The sequence below is a fragment of the Sphaerodactylus townsendi genome, linkage group LG10 (assembly GCF_021028975.2).
Source record: "Sphaerodactylus townsendi isolate TG3544 linkage group LG10, MPM_Stown_v2.3, whole genome shotgun sequence".
NCBI classification, from domain to species: Eukaryota; Metazoa; Chordata; class Lepidosauria; order Squamata; family Sphaerodactylidae; genus Sphaerodactylus; species Sphaerodactylus townsendi.
The window spans coordinates 76762720-76786805 of record NC_059434.1 but is presented as its reverse complement, the minus strand read 5'-3'; the positions used below and the strand labels follow the sequence as shown (position 1 = coordinate 76786805).

At 46.4% G+C, this 24086-nt stretch overlaps 1 protein-coding gene across 3 annotated transcripts in view; it reads left to right on the top strand.

Moving 5' to 3' along the window:
• The first annotated feature begins 2243 nt into the window (after window positions 1–2243).
• ARHGAP24 (Rho GTPase activating protein 24) overlaps window positions 2244–24086 on the top strand; it is a 383497-nt gene continuing 361654 nt past the window's right edge. The window contains exon 1 of one of the 3 annotated variants that reach the window (XM_048509403.1): window positions 2244–2589. The gene's annotated coding sequence lies outside the window, so the exon portion shown is untranslated. Of the gene's footprint in view, window positions 2590–15400; window positions 15775–24086 lie in introns of those variants that run through there. The other 2 variants (XM_048509402.1, XM_048509411.1) reach the window with 2 other exon arrangements.

The following is a 24086-nucleotide window of genomic DNA, read 5'->3' as shown; positions in this document are numbered from 1 at the left end:
AATAGAGGCCGTTATAGATATTTTCCCATCCTCCTAGGGAAGGATTTGGTTGGCCAATGTGACCTAAACTTATTTATCTGTTATTTGGTACAGACAAATTTGTCTTAAGTAAAATTGTGCAATCAGTGGATTGTTGCGATGCTAACATTCTGTCCTTTTTTATGACTGAAATGTTAAATTGTAGAGATGATGAGTTCATCCAAATGATTTATTGCTTCATTTTACTATTTTTTTTTAATATCGTAAGGCTGAATGGCAACAGAGAATATAATAACTGATGTCTGAGAAAGCAATTGGATCCATAGGGCCTTTCCCCACTTTCCCTGCTGCCGCCATCGCTGCGCGCTGCTCTGAGCGCGTGGCATCCCCACGACCCCGCGCTCTACGCGGGGTCATCCAAAGGCGCCATTTTCGCCAGCGCCAGGGATGCCATGCGCTGAGGGGGCGCAAGAGCGGCAGCGTGGGGCGGCTACGCTGTTGCCGCCCCTGACGTGGGGAGTGCAGTGGGACCCCGCGCTACTTGCAGAGAGTAGCGCGGGGCTTAAAGTAAGTGGGGAAAGGGCCTTAGTTCACCCGGTAAATCTTTTCTAGGTAAAGTTACTATCAGTTCTAGGTAAGGTTGCTTTCTGTGGCATAGCTAGGAAGAAGAAGAGGAGTTTGGATTTATATCCCATCTTTCTCTCCTGTAAGGAAACTCAAGGTGGTTTACAAGCTCCTTTCCTTTCCTCTCCCCACAATAGACACCTAGTGAGGTAGGTGGGGCTGAGAGAGTTCTGAGAGAACTGTGACTAGAATAGAATAGAATAGAATAGAATAGAATCTTTATTGGCCAAGTGTGATTGGACACACAAGGAATTTGTCTCCGGTGCATATGCTCTCAGTGTACATAAAAGAAAAATACATTTGTCAAGAATCATAAGGTACAGCACTTAATGATTGTCATATAGGTCTAGTAAGCAATCAGGAAACAATCAATAGTAATGAAAACATAAAATGTAAAATCTTAAAATAAAATAAAAAGTCAGCACAGGCTATAGTCATACAGTCATACAGACTAGCCCAGAGTTTTAACGTTCACACTAGAGCCGGACAGGTTCTTTTCCCTTCTGTAAATTAGATACTGTCTCTGGCTCATTATATATATATATTACTAGCCCAAGGTCACCCAGCAGGAGTGCAGGAGTGCGGAAACACATCTGGTTCACCAGATAAGCCTCTGCCACTCAGGTGGAAGAGTGGGGAATCAAACCCGGTTCTCCAGATTAGAATCCACCTGCTCCTAACCACTACACCACACTGGCACATGCCAAGAGAGGCTGTAGCAACCCCACTGACAAGCTGCACTTCTTTCTTTAAGAAGTGGGATTGAGGATCTGGAATCTGCAGCTTTCTAGTATACGATAACATCGATAGGCCTCATGGCTGCTACTGTTATTGTTTTGCGTTGGCCCTAGGCATGAGAGAACCAGGGGAAAAAAACAAAACAAAAATAGTTCAGGAAGATAAAAATGTTTTTTGCCCTACCCCTGGCCAGCTTCCTATCATAGCAAACTATCAGTGACAGCTGCTGGGGGGGGGGGGGAGGAGGCGGGGGGGGGGGAAGCAACTCTACAAGTGGTTAATGGCTCTTTTTAAAGGTGTTTCACTGCTAGTTCTGTGGCTTGTTTTTGCAGAAACCAAGTGTTAGTGCTAAGCTCTGGTGAAGCCTGGGCTTTTACAGGAATGAGAGCAGAGTGCCAGGGGCACAGAGGGCTCCAAATTTCTCTCCGAGGGCTTACACGAAGAGTTACAGGTCTCCGTTTGAGAAAGCGTGTAGCCACCCCAGGAAATAACAAACAAGTCAGCGAAGCGATGAAATCGGGTCACACAAGGTGTAGAATTTGGACGTCTTCAGCATCTGGGGGAGGCAAAATAAAGTTCCTCTGAGGGACAGAAACAGTTTTCGAAGTGGAGCTGGTTAATTGGAGATCAGCAAGGGTAAGAGACCAGGCGCAGCTGAGAGTGCCCTGTCGCTCAGGGTGCCTGAGATATCTGAGGAGTGAGCTCTTCGGCTAAGAAGGGATTCTCTCTCGTTCCACAGCGGTGCAGCTTGCGTGTTGCGGAGCTGCCAACTGCTGAGTGAAATCTGAAACCTACTTTTCATTCCTGAGGGCCGGCCTTGTGTGCTTCCCAGCCTCTTGTGCTGTGTATTTACACATTGTGTACACAGTCGCCCGTTTTAAATTCTAGGACTTATTCCTCTAAACAAGTACAACTCTGTGTCGTGTGCGTTTGTGGCGGTCTTGTGGCGGAGTTGGTGGGAGTCCCCTACAACCTTACAAATGATAAAGACATTCCTCAGGAAGGAAAAAACAACAACAACCAACGTTGTACACTGGTGACAGTTTAATTTAGTCTGTCTGCGTTTCCTTTTTGAAACTGCCTGGTTGAAGCTGCAGAGTCGTTCTCGGATTTGAATATCCTCTTGCACTGGGGAAAGTACAGGGTTTTTCTGTGTTTCTCTCCCCCCACCCCCCCATCATTTGCTTACAGAGGAGTCTCCAGCTGGAACTATTGCTGTTGTGGATAATCACTGCAGCTGGAAACAGGGTAGGTGGCATTTGAGAAAATGCTTTTGTTCCCGTGACAAAACTGTGGTGAAAGGAAATGATATTCTTCTGACGGGTCAAACTTGCTTGCCAGAGACCAGGAGGGAGCAGCAACAGCTGTCTTGTGAAGCAGTTTTTGTCCTGGAAAAGGCAAGGAAGTGGCTTAAAAGATTTTGCTCTGTGATGTATGTTTCAGTTAGAAACTTGCTGACCACCTTTTTACTTGGCTGGAGTTTAAAAATAGAATGCACGTTTAAAAGTAGCCGGAAAAATCTATATAATCTTTATGTGTCCTGAACTTCCTGTATTAATGTTCTTCTTTAGGTTTCTGATTGCTTTTTAAGGCATGTTCTTATTCAAACAGAATGTGCGTAGTAAGACTTTCCTAGATAATAAAGATCACTCAGCTCGGCTTTCTAACAAGCTCTTTGATTGTAATCACAGAAGTCCTCAGGAATTTGAAATAGTTGTGTTGTTCGGCATGAGAACAATAGCAGTGGCTTTTAATGACTTTTCTTGGTGGTTAAATCTCTAAAATAGCTGCACTACAATACAGGTTATAGATTCTTTCACTTTAAAAAATTGGAGTTTTCCTCTTGGGTAAGATGGTTATTCTGAGATGCTGGTAGAAATTAAATATCTGGGGGGGGGGGGGGCGGAGAGAAGGGAGAGGGTTGCTTTGATTGTGTGTTCCTGCATTGCAGGGGGTTGGACTTGATGGCCCTTGGGGTCTCTTCCAAGTCCACAATTCTATGATTCTAGGGAATCTTTTCACACAATTGAAAAGGTTCTTGCTTGCTATTATTTGTCCAGGGGATTCAAGAGATCACACCATCTAGCTTAGAGTAACCTGCGTTTCCTCTGCCTTGCTGTGGCATGATTATGATTATTTTTGCCTTTTTCTAATTTCCTGTAGAACGAGGAATGTGTGCTAGGAGCAATCTATCAGTAAAGCGACTGCCCTATCTGGGATGAGTTAATTAGAATCTTGTGATATTACAGATAAGCACGCAGCGTTATCAAAAAGGTGAGATGTAAAATCCGTACACAAATAAGAGGAGAAGATAAAAAGCGTGTCCTGACATTGCTCGCTGCACCCCTAGCTGAGTTCTCCTCTTGCAACACACCGCGAGGTAATGGAATGCTTCTCTTTCCTGGGATGCCAGTGTGGGCGTAGTGGAGAGTCAAGTGTGTGGATTATGCAGCAGGTATCCGTTGCTTGTAATACATAGCTGAGCTGGAGCCTTCTTCTCTGCTGTACTGTGCATCCTCGGGGCCACAGAGAGAACTGTCTGGGCCCCAAAGATTTGCTTTGCTCCCCCTTCTACATTCAGAACAATACACAAAAGATATGTGTACAGATAAAATACTTGAACAAATCAGCAGAGGCAAAGCAAGGGGAAACTGCGCCTGGCATGCGGGCGCCCCCTGTGCCCCTGCTGCAGCACCGCCCACCCCCTTCCACCCTGGAATGCCCCCGCAGCTCCGCCTCAACAGCACGCCCCTGGCCCCATTGGGGCTATGCCACTGCAAATCTGCTATGTTATCACTGCCTTACCCCTCAGCAATACTTCATCCAGCTCTCCTGGCCTTTTGATTTTTTTTTTATTCCTAGAACCCCCTTCGATAACTCAGTAGATGTGTACATCCCAGGGTGTGACATGAGTGTGAACAGTACTGTCAGTATTCTCATAACGTTGTTTTTTATGTGGTGGTGGAAATGCTGTTACGTTGCAGCTGACTTATGACAACCCCATAGAGTTTTCAAGGCAAAAGAAAAAACTGAAGGGGTTTACCATTCCCTGCATCTACACAGTAACCTGGGGCATCTTTGACGAGTTCCCATCCAAGTACGGATCAGGGCCTGACCCTGCTTGCCTTCTGAGATCTGATGAGGACCTGCTAGCCTGAGCCATCCACATCAGGGTTCTTTAGACGATCAGTACAAACCATAATTGGCCCAGGGCTGTCATGCCAATGGATAATTTGCCCTTATCTATTCTACATTTTCACTTACCTGCTAGTGCTTACCTAATGTGGACACCTAATACAAACTTCTGCATTCTCAACTACCTTGGAGATTGTACACAGAAGCCAACCTTGCCTTGGAACCACTAAGCAATAAGATTACTTTAATTCAGACCCAGCTGGCCAGATGTAAAAGCCTAGCAGAACAGCTCTGTTTTACAGGCCCTGAGGAAGCAATCCAAGTCCTGCAGGGCCCTGATCTTCCTGGGGGGCCTATTCCACTAGGTAGGGGCCAAAGCTGTAAAGGCCCTGGCCTTCATAGCAGCCAGCCCAATATCTTTTGGGCTGGGGACTACAGCAAATTTTCCTCCAATGGGTAGAAGGATCTGAAGGGGCAATATGAGGAAAAGCGGTCCCACAGATGTTTACTTCCCTGACCGTCTGCTAAGGGAGAGCAGGCATTATGGTACAGAAGATGAAGGCAGGAATATTCTGGAATTTTGGACAACAAGACCTAGGATCCAGTCCAGTGCCCCCTTGCTTTGACCTTTAAAGCACAATGTATTCTTCATCCGCTGTTGGTGTGTATTCCACATGTGTCAAGGTCTGGGGATTACAACAAGTCTGGCATGTTACTTGTCAACAGTGACAAGTCCCTGGTGACACCTCTACTGCGATTGCACAGCGAATTGCCATGCAGGGTTTTTGAAATTCACAGGCTGTCCTGGAAGACAGCTCCATGTATTATTCATACAGGTAGGGCATTTTCAGACATGAGACTGCAAGTATGGCATGACTCCAATTAGTCAAAAATAAATTGGAGAAGCAGCCCTTGGAAGCTGAATGCTCATTTCTCTTGAACGGCCCCAAGGCTTACAGCATTGTCCTAAGAGCTGATGACCTTCCCCATAGGAATGACATGATCCCAGGGTTGTGAAGATACGAATCAGCATTGCCTCTGTAGGACCACTACAGTTGTGGCGATCTCCAACCAGCCCCTTTGTTGGCAAGCAAGCAAGTTTCTTGCAGGTGCTATGAACCGATACCCATTCATCTGTGTATCAACAAAATACAGTGATTCGTATTCTTCTTCTACTGGCAACATAGTTTGCTATGACTTCTATAATGGGCTGCAGCTACCGTGTTTCCCTGAAAATAAGCCCTATATTTCAGGATTTTTGGAGGAGGCTTAAAATATAAGCCCTCCTCCAAAAATAAGCCCAAACGGTAGTTACAGATCAGGATGGTGTGATCCAGCAGGGTGCTCCCTGCCAATGAGGATGCAGCTTGCATCACACGTGACGGGGCTGCCGAGAGCCCACCTTAATAAATTGTGAAGATACCGTATTTTCCCTAAAATAAGCCCTACCCCGAAAATAAGCCCTAATGCATCTTTTGGTGCAAAAATTAATATAAGACCCTGTCTTATTTTCAGGGAAATACGGTATAACAGGAAATCAAAGGAAAATGAAGGAAATATTTAAGTAGTGAGAACCATAGGGTGAGTGTGGCCGAAAAAACAAATGGATCAAATCAAGAGCCAGACCTGAGCAACTTGGCCAAATACATTTTCTGACAAATCTTGGAAGGAAGTCCTAGCCCATTTTCCAGGTATTTGATGAAAGGAGCGATGACTATTAAAAACTTGTGCTCCAAAAATCTTCTTGGTCTCTTAGGTGCTACTCGACTTGACTCTATCTGTTCCCAATTATAAAGAATATTGCATTTCTCATTTTTAACTGGTGATCACCATGGAATACTGCAGAGCAAACACCCTCAGATTAGTTTTTCATTAATCTCTTGGAGAAAGGGGGGAGGGTCTGTCTGGAGAAGAATTGACTAGGAATTGCTGCAAAACTGCTCAGGCAGACTCTTTTTATGTAAACAATTCCAGTGTAAGATTTTTGAGCCTTATTGGCAACAAAGCTAAATGAAAAGGTGAACAGTTTTGTTTTTAGAGACTAGGAAATAGATGAGAAACTAATGGGGAAAAAACAGAAGGGGGAAATAATATACTAGCAAGAAATATTGACGAAAACTGTACCTTCTAGAACAGTGGTTCTCAGCCTTCCTAATGCCGCGACCCTTTAATACAGTTCCTCATGTTGTGGTGACCTCCAACCCTAACATTTATCCATTTTACAGATGGAGAACACTGATGCAGAGAGTCTTAGGAGACCCCTGTGAAAGGGTCATTCGACCCCCAAAGGGGTCCCGACCCCCAGGTTGAGAACCACTGTTCTAGAACAACTAGAGCAAGCAGTCTTCCTGTGAAAACCTCTGTGGCTTTACATAAGCCCCTTTACATAAATTTTGCTCCTTCCAGGGCCTTCTGTTTGTTGTGGGTTTTGTTAATGTGATGTGAGAAAAGGGGAAGTGAGTCCCAGCAGGTGGCACGAAGAGATTTGCATGCTAGGACTTCGATTGTCTTTACCTGGGGCTGTTTCTGAAAGCATCCTTCCTCCTCCCCCTCACCTCCCCAGGTGACCTTTTTGAACTTCTGAGGTACATTTTTATCCCAACTCATTGATGAAGTGATTTGGGCTTTCCCCCTACCCTGTGACGTGAACAGGTAACTCTGTTGGTGCGTAGCGTGCTTGGTGTACTTACCTTGGTGCCAGTTGGCATTTCAATACCATGATGAGCCTCTTTTTGCATCTCCGTGTGGCGTCCTCTAAACGTTCTCCTCGCTGTGTGACGCCTGCTCATGGATAAACAGCTCCCACGTGTGTTGAAGAACATTTAAAGGGCGCCTGAGTTGTGTTAAATTCCAGATTGGAAAATGAAGTGTGCCTCTCCCTTCCCTTTCACCCCACTGAAAGGCAGTGGGGGGGGGGGGGAGAGAAGTTTCTCTGTTTGCTGGATTGCCTTTCTGCCTTGTGTGTTCCAATTAGAACAGGTGGCTGATGCGCTGCTTCACTGTTGGGAAGTATGCAGGCATTTTTAACAAAATTTACATTACTTACGGTGGCTGCCCTTTCCAAGGGCAGGAACTAGGAAAGACAAATGTAGAGCATCTGTCGCACTACACGTAGGCCCCTTCCGCATGAGCAGAATAATGCACTTGCAATCCACTTTCACAGCTGTTTGCAAGGGGATTTTGCTATTCCACACAGTAAAATCCAGCTGCAAAGTGGATTGAAAGTGCATCATTCTGCATGTGCGGAAAGAGCCTTAATTATCTGAAAAAGTACCATATTTATTCTAACGCATGCTCTGACATTGACTCTCTATCCCAGTCATGTTATCTGAGTAGCAGTTATGTATAAGTGGGCATTTAACTGAAGGAGATGCTAATTGTATTCTGGGATATGGAAGCGGGAGATTCTTTTTAAGAGGGCTAGATAGACCCTTGCCAAAGATGCGGGACATTTGATATTCAGTTTTGTCTCTGCAGCTGTAAAGGCTGGAAATATACAGATACTGGAATGGGTACAATGAATGGGCGCCATGCAAGTATGTGCACAGTGGCATTCTTATTCAGTTCCCAATTGTTTCCATAGGTTGTGGTGGCGAACCTATGGCACTCCAGTTGTTCATGGACTACGATTCCCATCAGCTCCTGCCAGCATGGCCAATTGGCCATGCAGGCAGGACCCAATGGGAATTGTAGTCCATGAACATCTGGAGTGCTATAGGTTCGCCACCATTGCCATAGACGGTTGTGCATAAGGATACTGTGGTGGATTTCACCTGCCATTTAAAAAAAAAGTTGCGATGTTGAGCATTTGTGTGAATTCTTGCATTTGAGAAAAGAGATCTGCACTATGACTCATGCGGGCCTTGAGCTGCAAGCTAACTGGATCTGTTTTACATAGTGGAATTAGCCTCCAGGTGAGACCCGGGAATCCCCCCAAATGACAGTTGATCTCCGGACTAAAGAGATCAGTTCTCTTGGAGAAAATGAATATTTTGAAGGGTTCCCTGCTGAGGTTCATGTCTTCCCCAGGCTCCACCCCCCAAATCTCCAGGGGTTTCCCAATCTGGAACTGGCAACAGTACACCCTTCAACCACTGCTGGCCCGAGAGAACATGTCAACCCCCAATTCACAGATGTAAGTATTCGCAGTCCACTTGATTGATAAAATCAGAATTTTGGTCTATCTAGCTCAGTATTATTTACTTGCAGCAACTCTCTGGAGTCTCATGCAGAGATCCAATGTATTATTTCCTTGCATTTGCTACATCAGATCCTTTATCTGCAGATGCTAGAGACTGAACCTGGACTGGGATCTCCTACAAAGTATATGCTCTACTACAGAGCTGAAGATCCTATCATTAAAGCTGGGAAGTTTTCTGGTGCCCCCCAGACAACCTCTGTGGCCACTAATATAGGTAGTTACACATTAATGTGCATAGTTACACATTTATGTACATGGAATGGACTTCCCCTTCTGTTTGTCATTGGTATGACATTTTAGCTTACTGATTCTGAACATGGGAGTTCCATTTAGTCATTGCGCCTATCAGCTACTCGTTAATTTATCCTTGGGGAATTTGTGCAACCTGCTTTTCAAGCCGAGTAAACCAGTGTTGAGTTGGTGCCTTTAAAGCCAACTAAATGAGTTGGCGTATCACTCCATCCTGTTCCACAAAGCGCAAAGAAAATTTACCTATCTCACAAGGTGTCTGTTGTGGGGAGAGGAAGGGAAAGGAGTTTGTAAGCCACCTTGAGTCTCCTTATAGGAGAGAAAGGGGGGTATGAATCTAAACTCCTCGTCCTCTTCTTCTTCTTCTTCTTCTTCTTCTTCTTCTTCTTCTTCTTCTTCTTCTTCTTCTTCTTCTTCTTCTTCTTCTTCTTCTTCTTCTTCTTCTTCTTCTTCTTCTTCTTCTTCTTCTTCTTCTTCTTCTTCTTCTTCTTCTTCTTCTTCCATCCTGTTCCACAAAGCCCAAAGAAAATTTAGGAACAATGGATTGGGCCCTTCAGTTGTTTTTGTTGTTTTTGTTGTTGCACAATCATAATGTGGGGAATTCATGAGGAAGTGCGCTGCCAGCTGTACAGTCTCTGTGTTGGAGACCTTCCGACAGCCTAATCTGTATCTAATTGTCACATTGCAAGCATTGCAAACAAGTACAAAACTATTCTCCAAACCCGACCCGTAGACGGTTCCTTGTGTACTCCAGTACGTTAAGCAGTAGTGACCCCCCAGGACAAATGGGTGCTGTGATGCATTTGGAAAAGACATAGCCACAAGTATTTATTCTTGCCAGTGGCTGTCCTCAAATGTCTAGAAAGGCCAGACTAACCATGGTATGATGTCACTGCATGGTCTTCAGGGGTGTGGCATTTTGGCACTCGCTTTTCTTCTTGTTATTAGCGACATCGAGTATTCATGGACTCCGTGTATGAATGCTCTGTTTAGTTTGTTCCTTTGTTTGCAGATGTATGAATCTCCTACATTTTAAAATTTAACTAATTCCATACCCCGCAGAGAAGAACCTCCAGAATTTGTTTTTGGTGAAAGTCAATGCCATCTGTAGGTGAGCTCATCCCAAGAGCATTTTTATACAAAGGATCTTGCTGGAAAAAATCAGGATGAATTTTAAATGGAAAACCTACAGTCCCCAGAATGCTCATTTGCATTACAAATGTGTCCTGTCTGCTTATTGCTTTCATTTCCGCATTAACAATTATGATACGTAAACATAAATCACCCATGAGTCTCTTGCATTCAAACTTTCCTTCTGCACTAGAGATCACTTGAGCTGTTTTGTGGTTTGTCTGTCGCCTGTAACACCATCCATGCTTTTGCGCAGAGGTGGGATCCAGCAGGTTCTCACAGGTTCCCGAGAGTAGGTTATGAATTATTTGTGTGGGCCGAGAGGGGGTTACTAATTGGTGATTTTGCCACGTGATTTTTGCCTTAGTTACTCCCCTCCTCTCAACAGTAGCACACAGAGCTGGAAGCAGTCTAGCAGGAGGTGCACTGGCGTGCGTGGCAGCCTGCGCCTGCACGCATTTGTTTCCCGCCCAAGGACCGGTGCAGCGGCTGCGTCCTAGCCACAGCCCCGCCCCGGAATTCCCGGCCACGCCCCCATCGTTCCCCGCCCAGCCCTATTGGTGCTATGCCACAGTTTGAATCCCACCACCATGGGAACCTGTTACTAAAATTTTTGGATCCCACCACTGCTTTTATGTATCGTTTCTGATCTGTGCAGTTGAGCCAACTGCAGCTGAACCAATTGCACAACAGATTTCTGATCTGCTTTCTGTTTATGTGGATTTGTGGCAGATGTGTGGAATTCGGTTGTGTTGCTGATCACTAATCAAATATCATGAAATATATAATTTCCCCACCAAAATAAAAAAATCAGAGATATTCACTACGGGGCAGCCGGTTTTAAATGTACACATTTCAATCACGTTCTGCCAGCACGTGATCATGTTTTTATTTTATGCACTTGATTTTTTAAAGAATATGAAGCCATAGCGGTCATCCTCCAAAGCATTCTTTTTCTCCAGGAGAACTGATCTCTGTAGACTGGGCATCCATTGAAATTCCAGGAGATCTCCAGCCCACTCTCTGGAGGTTGGCATCCCCAGTACCTGGTGCCTTCTTCCCCTACGCAGTGGTGTAGGAGGTTAAGAGCTCGTGTATCTAATCTGGAGGAACCGGGTTTGATTCCCAGCTCTGCCGCCTGAGCTGTGGAGGCTTATCTGGGGAATTCAGATTAGCCTGTACACTCCCACACACGCCAGCTGGGTGACCTTGGGCTAGTCACAGCTTCTCGGAGCTCTCTCAGCCCCACCTATCTCACAGGGTGTTTGTTGTGAGGGGGGAAGGGCAAGGAGATTGTAAGCCCCTTTGAGTCTTCTGCAGGAGAGAAAAGGGGGATATACATCCAAACTCCTCCTCCTCCTCTTCTTCCTCTTCCTCTTCTTCTTCTTCCTCCTCCACCACCACCTCCTCCTCTTCTTCTTCCTCTTCTTCCTCCACCACCTCCTCCTCCTTCTCTTCTTCTTCTTCTTCTTCTTCTTCTTCTTCTTCTTCTTCTTCTTCTTCTTCTTCTTCTTCTTCTTCTTCTTCTTCTTCTTCTTCTTCTTCTTCTTCTTCTGTTTAGACACATATTTGCATACATTCATATAATCTCAGCTCAATTTCGGGAACTGTACAATATCATTTTAAGCCTGGAAAATGTAAGATGATGACAACAGAAAATCTCATTGTGCAGCCACCGGTAATTACAATTTCCACAATGGATAATTTTTTTTGTCTTGCTCCACCGAAGATCAAAACAAGCAACTCAAGCGGAGCCTGTTGGCGCTGTAAAGCCTTCATCCCGAGGCCTGGCAAAGGCCGAATCTTTCCCTTTAGCCTTCTCCTGTCCAGGTTGTGCTGCTGTTTTTTTTTTCCTCGTTCTTTTTTTCATGAGCTTGAATCAACATTTTACCTCTTTTTCTGGGAACGAGATCAAAATTGTGTCTTGCAATCTTGCATGCACAAACAACCACGGGTTATTCATTGAAAAGTCGATTGGGTTGCTTGCCTGTTTTGGTTTTTTTGGTTTTGTTTTTAAAGCCCGGCAAGGTCTGGACCCTGAAAAGACACTTCATGTTGGCAGGCTGCAGTATTTGTGCAGCTGTTCCCTTAGGTCTGTCTTAATCCCCCCCATCTCAAAATCCAAGTGTAAACTGACAACTGTGTCTTGCAGGAAGAAGAGTGTAGTTTCTTACAGGGTCTGGCAGGATCAGACTCGGAAGGGCATTCAAGCTTCTGCTAAGGTTAGGCGGCGAGAGGGTGAACGCAGTGTGTGTGCTTTCCTGCTTAGACTTGTCTGTTTTTCTGTTTGGATTTCCATTATTTGGAGTGGGGATAAATGACGAACAAGGGGGAACGTGCTTGAGTAAGAACGAGTCATTCCACTGGAAGGAGTGGGGGAATCCGGAGACGGTTTTGAAGACTGCCAGCTCCGGATGCCTTTGCTTGTTGTTCCAGCATTGGGCACATGCGGTCTCAAGATTAGTACTTAAACACTACAAATTAAAAGCTTGTAAAAAGTGAAGGGTTTCCTAATCCAGCCGGCTGGTTGCGGCTTGAATGAAAGAAGACGAGGGGAAAGTTCAAAGGTGCAGCGGAAACTGTTGGGAATGCCTATGGAACTGCCTTCCTCTACTGAGTCAAATGTAGGTAGTGTCTGTGTCGTGTTGGAATCCAGCAGGTAATCACAGGTTCCCGAGAGTAGGTTACTAATTATTTGTGTGTGCTGAGAGGGGGTTACTAATTGGTGATTTTGCCGCGTGATTTTTGCCTTAGTTATGCCCCTCCTCTCAGCAGTAGCGCGCAGAAGTCGAAGCAGTCTAGCAGGAGGTGTACTGGCGTGCGTGGCAGCCTGCGCCTGCATGCATTCGTTTCCCGCCCAAGGACCTGCGCAGCGGCTGCATCCTTGCCACAGCCCCGCCCAGGAATGCCCCACCCCTGGAATGCCCGGTCATGCCCCTGTCATGCCCTGCCCAGCCCCATTGGCGCTACGCCACAGTTTGAATCCCACCACCATGGGAACCTGTTACTAAAATTTTTGGATCCCACCACTGGCCGTGTTGTTTCCTTTGACAGGTGGCAGCCATCCCCCATCCCCCCATCCCTTTGAATGCCTCAGACAGAAGCCTAACGTAGCATTGCCGTCTGGAGTAATTTTAGCTGGGGGAGTCAGGAACTGTGTTTGGGACATTTGGTGTATAAAGCATGTAGGTATGTCATTAAGCTATGGAGACCCTTCCTTTTCATTTTTTTTAAAAGGCCAGCAACTCATTCACGTCAATTAGGTTTCTTCCCAATGGAGGAGTTTTCAAACACTGTGCCTGATGACCCACAGGACTCAGATACTCTGTTGACCCCTTTGCCGCCCCCCCCATCGTTGAGCTTCATCTGAAAAGCAGGGAATTGGAGAAGGTTAGAGAAAGAAGGGATAGAGCAGGGGGGTCCAACTCTGGCACCCCAGATGTTCTTGGACTACGATTCCCATCAGTCCCAATTGGCCATGCTGGCAGGGACTGATGGGAATCGTGGTCCATGAACATCTGAGGCACCAGAGTTGGACACCCTTGGGATAGAGGATGCCTACAATTATTTATAATTCATAGTTGGTTGTTGTGGGTTTTCCGGGCTGTGTGGCCATGGTCTGGAATTGGACAGTCCAACCTTTAAATTTCTATGCTGGGAGTTGAGGTGCTGTTTCTACATCTGGGTGCATGGCCTGCAGGTAAGTATTGTTCCATGACAGCAACTTAAAAAAAATTAATCCCTGAATTTCTTGGAGGCATTTCTGCACAGTCAACCCCTTTAATGTTCATTTGTGCTAGTTTCTTGTCCTTAACTGCAATATCTATGTACCTGAGGTATGTGTGTGTGTTTTGCTGTCAAGTCACAATTGACTTATGGAGACCCAGCAGAGTTTTCCAGCATGAGATGTTCAGAGGTGGTTTGCCATTGCCTGCCTCCACATCAAACCCCTGGTATTCCTTGGAGGTCAACCTATCTAAATACTTGCCAGGATCAAGGCTGAGAGTTTGTGATTGGCCCTGGGTCACCCAGCAAATTTGCATGACAGAGCACAGATTCAAATCTGGGTTTCCCAAAACCTAGTCCAATACCTCAACCACTACATCACACTGGCTCTATCCTACCTGAGAGATAAGAGAGGATTTATCTCATGGCAAAATTATGGAAAGGCTTGCATTCTGCACTGCATTTAAGCACGTGTGCTGTTATGTTCTGCTATTTATCAGTAAGATCCCTCTGTTGAAGTTTAGTCCAGTAGACAAGATGGCTTCTTGTCCTATGTCTGACATACAAAAGAAGGAGATGAGTTATTTCTGCCTACAAGCTTAAGGAAAGGCTTTCTGTTCACATGTTGATGTGTTAGGAAATGAGGGGTCATGGCTCAGTGGAAGAGTCTCTGCTTGGCATTGCAAAAGGTTCAATCCAGTTAAAAACAGAACCATAACCAAAGACCTCTGCACAGGGGCGTATCTAGGGAAAATGTAGCCTGGTGCAAAATCTGAGTTTTCCACCCTCTGACCCACCCCGTATGGGCAGCCGCCCTCCCCCACCACAACCAAACAATGTTTTTTTGCACCAGATCTTGAAGTCAGTGTATGGACCTATGGGGAAGGAGGAGGGGGTGGGGGCGATTTTCTGCCCCCTTGTGACTAAATGGCTGCAGCCCAGGGACATTTGACCACCTATGTTCCCTTGGGTGTTACGCCCCTGCCTTTGCATGAGATTCTGGAGAGCAGCTGCCAGTCTGGGTAGGCAATACTGATTTTGATGGACCAATGGTTTGACAATATAAGGCACTTCCATGTGTTCACGTGGGGTGTATTTTGGAGTCCTTTCTGGATTCCTTTCGGCAGCTGGGAGGCAGAGTTCCTACGGGCCGAATCTGAGACGAATTCCCCAGGAAACCTGAGTTAGTCGCTGGGCATGAAACTCAAGACCAGTGGGGGCGAACCGATGGCACTCCAGATGTTCATGGACTACAATTCCCATCAGGTTGCAGTCCTGATGGGAATTGTAGTCCATGAACATCTGGAGTGCCATAGGTTCGCCCCCACTGCTCAAGCCGTTTCTTATCACCCCTGTGAGATCTGCGGCTGTCAAGCCTTTGCTCTATAACCATCTAGAGAGTGAATCCACAATCTCTGTTACTTTGGGAAGGCTGGGGGAGGGGGAGGGAAAACAAGGAAGCAGGAGGGGAGGGGAAGTGTTGCCGAGAGGGGTATTTGCTACCGGCTGCGATGCAGAGAGCCGAGCCAGGCAGAGTTGCTCCGGTGCGGTGTCGTGGTACCGTTTGCTGCCAGGACCTCTTTTGTTCAGGATGCTCTGAATCCCCACGTGGATGCTCTGCCTCCCTGCCGGCGGTGGGGTCCGGGATGCCTCTCCGCTGACACTGTCAAAAGGCTCCAGCAGCCAGCGGAGCGACTCAGGGGCACATATGGTCGAGGTGATTGATCATGTAACGAGATTAAGGCTTATGCGCACTGGTGCTGTGGAGCGCGGGGGACATGCCGCTCCGGCTCCCTTTATCCCCAGCCCATTTGCAAAGTACGGTGCCTTAGTTCAGCGGAGGTGGGTTTCCTGGTATTGTTGTCATCCTGGTGGCTGAATGCTGAGCGAGGAGCCCTGTCCAGCTCCATTCAGATGTGGTGTTTGAGAGTATCACTTTTGGGACCCCCTCTTGCGACCTCTTCGTCTCCTAACACGGAAAGCTGCAGACCGTGAGTTTGACTCTCTCTCTCTCTTGTTTATTTGGGGATGGAAGGAAGTAGGCAATGAGGGATTGTTTATCATAGCCGTGTAGAGAGGAGGAGGCACTGCTTCTTGTTTGGGCAGGGATATTCTATTCTGTCTCCCTGGCTGCGTGGCAAAGGTTTTCCCTGCTGCGATTGCTGCCTCGGGTAAGCATTAAATAATGTCAAATTACAGCATGTTTTGCCTGGTGGGCATCTGCAATGAATGGGTCTCTCATTCGCGATCACTGCTCTTATTCCCCCCCCCCCCCCACCGCCACCTCAAGTGCCTAATGAATGTGGAGCCACTGGAAACAATACCAAAAAAAGAGAGAGAGAAAGGTAATATCACGGCAGCAAGATGTCTGGGAGGATTGCGGCAGAGGAATGTCAGAGGACAGTTTGTGGGCAGTTCACTTTTCTCGGTGATGTGGCCTTCTGTCCAGGACGGGCTGGGCTTAGCAAGGCGATGCTCTCATCAGTCCAGGGGGAGAGAGGCCACTTCTATGCCTCTGCCTGAGCCTGTGCTCTGTTGCCGGAGTGGTTGTTGGGGCTGTGTTTGGTGGCAGTCAGCCTGAAGCGTTAGAGGCAGCGTGGATTCTGTGTTTCTCAAAATACCATTCTCTATTCTGGACCCTGCATTCGCTTTCTCTTTTGTAAGTCCAAAGCTTATCACTACCTTAATATCTCCTCAAGAGAGCGAGAGAGAAATACCTTGAGAATGTGGCCACACAGCACAACATCCCTGCACGTCCTGTCTAATAATAAGTTAAAGACTTGGCTGCTTTTGCCCCCCTTTTTCAAACTTGTAATCATTTTTAAATCCCAGGCTTTGATCTACTTGGGAATTGGCGCATGTGTGTATTTGGAGGCATTTTGATTCGTATTTAAATAGCACAGATGCCTTTTTACATCAACGGCTGAACTTTTCAAGGCTATAAAGGGTTTTATTTGGGCCCAGAGTACCTCTATTAAAAAAAAGTTGGACAACTTTTAAAGTCCTGAAGGGTGTATCGGAAGTATATTGTGAGTACAAAGTTTTAAAATAAGAATACTCAGCTTCTCTGTATCGTACGTAGCACTTGTTTAAACGGTATAACGAGATTATGGAACTCATTACCACAAGCTGTGGGGATGGACATTGACTTAGATGGCTTTACTGGACAAATTCATGGATATTAGGTCCTTCAGCAGCTGCTGGCTGTGTAGGCTGAATGGATCCTCCACAGTCAGAGGCAGTGTACCTCTGAAAACCAATTGCTGGAGACAACAGCAAGGAGAAGCTTTGGCCTCTGCGCTCTTGCTTGTGGTCTTCCAGGGCATCTGACTGACCATTATAGGAAGCAGGATGAACAACTAATCTGAAGCGGACTGTTCTCATTTGAGATGTTTGAAACATTTTGCCAGTAATCCTGATAAACTGGTATCTTGATGTATGTATGTGCTGGCAAGTCAGGTGACCCCAACAAGGGGCTTTCAAGGCAAGTGAAAAGCAGAGATGGTTTGTCATTGCCTTCCTCTACAGAGTCCTCCTTGCGGGTCTTCCGTTCAAGTATCGACCATGCTTAGCTTTTGAGATGGTTCTGTAACATATCCACAGACTGGTATCTTTAGCCACATATTATAAATGAAAGTTGGTGGCTTGCCTAAGGAGCAGCAGTGGCGTAGGAGGTTAAGAGCTCGTGTATCTAATCTGGGGGAACCAGGTTTGATTCTCTGCTCTGCCACCTGAGCTGTGGAGGCTTATCTGGGGAATTCAGATTAGCCCTATATACTCCCACACACGCCAGCTGGGTGATTTTGGGCTAGTCACAGCTTCTCGGAGCTCTCTCAGCCCCACCCACCTCACAGGGTGTTTGTGGGGGGGGGGGGGGGGAAAGGGAGATTGTAAGCCCCTTTGAGTCTCCTGCAGGAGAGAAAGGGGGGATATAAATCCAAACTCCTCCTCCTCCTCCTCCTCCTCCTCCTCCTCCTCTTCTTCTTCTTCTTCTTCTTCTTCTTCTTCTGTCACCACAGGCTGAGGAGAGATTTATTATCAGCTTATCAGCTCACAACTTCACACTGTTTTATCAACATTAGATGTTTTTTATGATGCTTGTCAGGAGCACCCATAAGGGAGCTTCGTGCGTTAAAAACATGCTATCCCAGTGAGAGGTAGATGCATGATCTTGCTGAAACACATCTGTTCACCTAAAAAATTCACACTTCCGGCTTGCATGATGTTATCCACCTAACTGAATGCCTATATATCCCACCAGAGGCGCAATACATTTCTGATGTTTGTCTGTCACCACTGACTTATGGCGACCCCAGCAAGGGGCTTTCAAGGCAAGTGAGAAGCGGAGGTGGTTTGCCGTGGCCTTGCTCTGCAGGGTCTTTCTTGGGTCCCTTCCACACATGCAGACTAATGCATTTTCAATCCACACTCACAACTGTTTGCAAGTGGATTTTGCTGTTCCACACAGTAAAATCCAGTTGCAGCGTGCATCGAAAGTGGATTGAAAGTGCATTATTCTGCATGTGTGGACGGGGCCTTGGTGGTCTTCCATCCAAGCACTGAATGCTTAGCTTCTGAGATCTGGCAAAATTGTCTACGCCATCCCATCTTACCTCCCCTAGGACCCTTAACCAGATTCTACGTTGCTTTGAAGCTAATTATCTGCAAAAACGTGTGGGAGTTGAAAAGAGGATGGAACTCTGGTTTTGCCAAGTAGTCCAAACAGAGAGTAGTTGTGACTTGTGCTGTTGGTATTTCACTGTGTCACTCCTTTCTCCATGGAGCTTGGGTTGTTGTTGTTTTAAGACAGAATTAATGCACGCCTAGAATAACCAGCTTCCAGATATGTTGCAAGTCCTTGGGCTGCTTTTTTTTTAAAGAATCGGAAGGTATGGAAAAAGTCTGGTCGCTTTTTGCGGTGCAGCACAATCAAAATGTCACATTTTAAATCTGCTGTGGCTGCTGCCAAAGGAAACCATCCCGATGTACAGTTGAAATGAGTTTTTAAAGGTAAAGAAAATTATGACCTTTTTTTATTAAACGTGTAACAAGTTAAGTAGGAAACAGCCGACTGCAGTTTCTTACAAAGCATTCCGTTCGTGTAAAATATCAATGGGGGACATTTTTTACTTCCAACAAAATTACAGAATTGATTTCACTCTAACCAGCTCTGTTAGTTTTAAGCAAATCAACCTCAAATTTTCCATTTTCCATGTTCACTTTAATCAATTTGCTTTTGTAAATGACAATTATATTTCCTGGCTAACTGAGCTACACTTCGGCTGTGGTTCAATTGTACAGACTGTGTCTGGCATGTGTGGAGTCCCAGCTAGCGCCTCTAGTTATAATGGGATTTCAGGTAGGAGATCTGGAAAAGCATTTTATCTGGGACCTTGTAAGACTGCTCTCAGTCAGAGTTTGACTCTGGAATAAAGCTGTTTCATATGTTCATAAATTCAGAACCTTCCATATAGCTATTTCTTTTTCCGTCACACGCCTCTCAGAATAGTCCATTAATATCTAAATATGGCCCTCAAGTATCTATCTAGATTCTTTGTTTTGGAAGTACAGTTTCACAAAATTGGATGAAGTATGAATATGAAGAAGAAGAAGAAGAAGAGTTTGAATTTATATCCCCCTTTTCTCTCCCATAGGAGACTCAAAGGGGCTTACAATCTCCTTTCCCTTTCCCCTCACAACAAACACCCTGTGAGGTGGGTGGGGCTGAGAGAGCTCCGAGAAGCTGTGACTAGCCCAAGGTCACCCAGCTGGCATGTGTTGGAGTGCACAAGCTAATCTGGTTCCCCAGATAAGCCTCCACAGCTCAAGCAGCAGAGCTGGGAATCAAACCTGGTTTTTCCAGATCAGAGTGCACCTGCTCTTAGCCACTTCGCCACTGCTGCTCCTTATCGTGATTGAGACTGGGAGGTGCAGCCATGAAGGAGCTAGAAAAGATCCTGAAGTGTAAGAACGTGTTCCTGGTGACCAAGATCAAGATATTCATACTGTGATATTACCCATTACTGTGTATGGCTGTGGAAGTTGGAGAATGAAGAAAGCTGACAGGAAGGGATTCTGTTCCTTTGAAATGTGGCGTTGGAGGAGAGTTTTACACATACCATGGACCACCAAAACGACACATGAGGGGGCAGAGGCGTACCAGGGGAAAATGGTGCCCAGGGCAACACCTGCTCAGCCCCCCCTGCCCCCTGCACCCCACTTACCTCAGATGAGGGCGGCAGTGGTCCTGGGCAGTCTGGCGAGGCTGGGCCAGGGGGCACCTGGCAGGCCCACAGCAGACTTCCAGCCCGGGTGGGAGTGCCTCTCCATGGGAGGGGCATGGGGAATGATTTTGCTCCCCCAACAAGAAGATCTAATGGGTGGCGCCTGGGGTCCGTTGACCCCCCTCCCCCATGTCTCTATGGCAGATACGCCTCTGCAAGGGGTGTTCTGGACCATATCAAAACTGAACTCTCCCTAGAAGCTAAAATGATCAAACTGGGCTATCATATTTTGGTCACATTTTGAGAAGACAAGAGCTCCTGGAGAAGACAATAATGTTAAGGAAAGTTGAAGGTGGAGGCAAGAGGAAGACCCAATCATGCAAGCAGTCCGAGCCGAGCAAGCGAGACGGGGAGAGGCTGGTGGCAGGGGCCTTTCCTCCCCGCTTCGAGTACTGGCAGGCAGCAGACGAGGAGACTGAAGCCGGACGGGATGACCGAGGCTGGGGAGTGGCGCACAACTATGGTGAGCAGAGCCAGTAGTCACGGCTGCAGCTGCAGTTGGCGAGGGTCGCCTGGTGGGTGTACCCACCTGCTGCCTTCAAGGCGCCTGGTTGCAGGAGTTGCCGTGCCAGGGGGCTGCCTTCTGCGTGCCGGGCATTGCAGCCCCCCAGGAACAGAGACCTCTCGCCTCCCGTGGGGCTTGCAGTTGAGAGGATCCTTGCAAAGATTTGCATGCGTCGAGGTCTCCAAGGCTGCAAGTGCACGCACGCTTGCTTGAGAGGAAGACCCTGAAAGGAAGGTGGATGCGCGTGGCAAAAACACCCGGGCCGTAGTTTGAGGACCCCTGTCTTATTCCAACAACTGGTGGGAATTGTTACTAACGTTAGAAATATGAAGTGTGTGGAGCCCTTATAGAGGAAGAATCAGCATGGCTTCTGCCCAACGCCATCGACTTTCTGGAGTTCTTTCAGAGTGCTCACAAGCATGTGAATAAGGGTGATCTGATAGATCGGAGGTTCCCAACCTGGGGTAAGCGTACTCAAAGGGGTAGAGGCAGTGGTGGGGTCCAAAAATTTTAATTACAGGTTCCGATGGTGGTGGGATTCAAACAGTGGCGCCGCCACACACACGCACCTCCAGTCCCTATTGGGCAGGGAGGTTGCTTTAGTAACCCCTTCTCGGCACTCAGAAAAAATTAGTAACCACTTCTAGAGAAGTGGTGAGAACTGGTTGGATCCCACCTCTGGGTAGAGGTACAAGTCAAAGTAGGATTTGGAAATGAGAGCTGAGGCCAAACGGTGACCCATTTTTTAAGACCAGCGGCTCCCTATATCAGAAGAAGATGTGCCTCTCTTTCCCCAGGTAAACATCATCATCTAGGGCTAGGCTGTAATGTATCAACAAATAGGTTCTAAGAGACCTTTCAAACTCTGTACAGCTAAGAGTGATGTGACTTCAGTGTTCTAGGAATTTGCTTCTCTGTAATGCTCCCATTTCCTCCTCTCGGCACAATAGGCTTTTAAAGTTCTTTAGTTCCTTAATGATCTGCCTGGTACGCTCTACTTGGTGTCCCCAATTCACAGGCGTAGATGAAAGAAGTGTCTGTTATCTTATTTTGATCCAAATTCTGTCCTGAATAAAGTTCCTGAGATTAAAAAGGAACTGAAGTACCTGAACTGTTTCATCTGAGCGGGATGATGCTCCTGTCCTTGCTCATTATTTTGAGGTTTTATTCGCACTGTTTTTGAGGTGGTGGCGATGGGGAACAGGAACTATAACAGCAAAATTATAGCAAAAACTCTCCCTGAAAGATGACTTCGGATGGCACAATCCCAGCAATCGGAGTTCTTTTGTGCCTGTGAAACAGGAGTGCTGGATGTTAGCAGCAGGTAAATTTTACCTTCTCATCCGAGTTTTTCAGGTGTGACCTGCAGCTTTATTCTGGGCTAGCTAAAAGTCTGTTCTCAATTTAAAGTCACAACATCAGTCAGTCTAAAGAGCATATTTTAGAACCGCCGTCTGCTTTTCGCCTTCGTTCCTTTTACGAGTATTTCCATCGCCTGCTGGAGAAGCAAATGATGTTGGGAAGATTTTCGTTAATACATGAATTCATTTTTTACCTTTTGAATTTGCCCATTTGTGGCCTCTGAGTTCTCCTGTCTGAATCAGCAGCAGGCACAACCGGTTCCTTGTCAGTTTCCTGACTAAATTCAAGGAGCTGATCAGTGGTGGGATCCAAAAATTTTAGTAACAGGTTCCCATGGTGGTGGGATTCAAACAGTGGCGTAGCGCCAATGGGGCTGGGCGGGGCACGACGGGGGCGTGGCCGGGCATTCCGGGGGCGGGGCATTAATAATTTCTCTGTGACTGTAAAAAACTCTTACTGTAAAAAAAAAGTTCCTAATTTCCAGCTGGTATCTTTCTGTCCATATTTTAAACTCATTATAGCAAGTCCTATCGTCTACTGCCAACAGAAACAACTACTTCTACCTCTAATTGACTGCCTGTCAAATACTTAATACTTTCAAATACTTGATTTTGTTTCTAGAAATCAAAAGAAGGATACTTTCCTTAAACAAGGGACTTTACCATATTACTGAAACATGTTTTTAAAACAGCCCAACAGGGAGAATTATCCCATTTTCTACCTTCGCTGACCAGCCACAAAGGAAACAACAGGACTTTATGATTTTTGGACCTAATGGAATTTCTAACGGAAAAGCAGACCCAATTAGTAACCCCCTCTCGGCACACACAAATAATTAGTAACCCACTCTCGGGAACTGGTGAGAACCTGCTGGATCCCACCTCTGGAGCTGATGCTGACCTGAAGGCTAAGCCCTACAGGGAAAGGCTGGCAGACTTGGGAATGTTCAGTCTGGAGAAGAAGAGGTAGTGGGGGAACAGGATTACTCTCCTTAAATATTTGAAAGGCTGCCACTAAGGAGGAGGAGTTTGGATTTATATGCCACTTTTCTCTCCTGTAAGGAGAACTCAAGGTGGCTTACAAGCTCCTTTCCCTTCTTCTCCAGCACAACAGACACCCTGTGAGGCAGGTGGGGCTGAGAGAGTTCCAAAGAACTGTGACTAGCCCAAGGTCACCCAGCAGGAATGTAGGCGTGCGGAAACACATCTGGTTCACCAGATAAGCCTCTGCCCCTCAGGTGGAGGAGTGGAGAATCAAACTCGAATCTGCAGATTAGAATCCACCTGCTCTTGACCACTACACCATGCTGGAAGCTGTTCCCGTTGGTAGCAGAGGATAGGACTTGCATCAGTGGGTATAAATCATGGGCGGAAAGGTACCAGGCAGAAATTAGGATTTTCTTTTACAGAGAGAATAGCATAGCAGTGGAATTGGCTGCCTAGAAAGGTGGTGAGCTCCCCCTTTCTAGCAGTCTTCAAGCCGTGGCTTGACAAACACTTGTCAGAGATATCCTCGGCTGATCCTGCATTAAGCTGGATAGCCTGAATGGTGCCTTTGTATGACTCTCTGATTCTGTGACCGCTCAACCTGTAAACATCTTAGGTCAGGTACATCCTTGGGAATTTTATTTCGCTTCTGGAAGGTCTGCCACATTTCAATCAAGGTGTGGTAAAAAGTTTCTTCTGAAAAGAAAAGCAGTGTTTTCAGATGCTTTGAGATATTCCATGCTGCGGATGCCATCTATCCACCTACAAGTGGCTTAAACTACAAAGGAGTTACTATTGCATGGCACTAATTTTATTGCAGAGCCTGACCACAAAGGCTGGTATGCTTGGTATGCTGGCAGAGAGTCGGTAGCTCAATGATAGAGTGTCTGCTTTGTGTGAAATAGACCTGGGCCTGGAGGCAGGGTTGCCAGTTGTGGGGCATCCTGCAAACATCTCTGGGCAACCGTCCAGGCAAAGGAGAGAGGTGGGGAAGACTGCTGGGTGAATGCACCCAGGTCAGGGACAGAGCTTGCTGATGTTATTCCCCCATGCATTAATTCGCCCCCTTAAAAAATCTGAAAAGAACTAATGGAGTATGGAAAACACTGTATTCCAGATTGTTATCATAAGGGACATAATGCTACCATGGTGCATGATGACTCTTC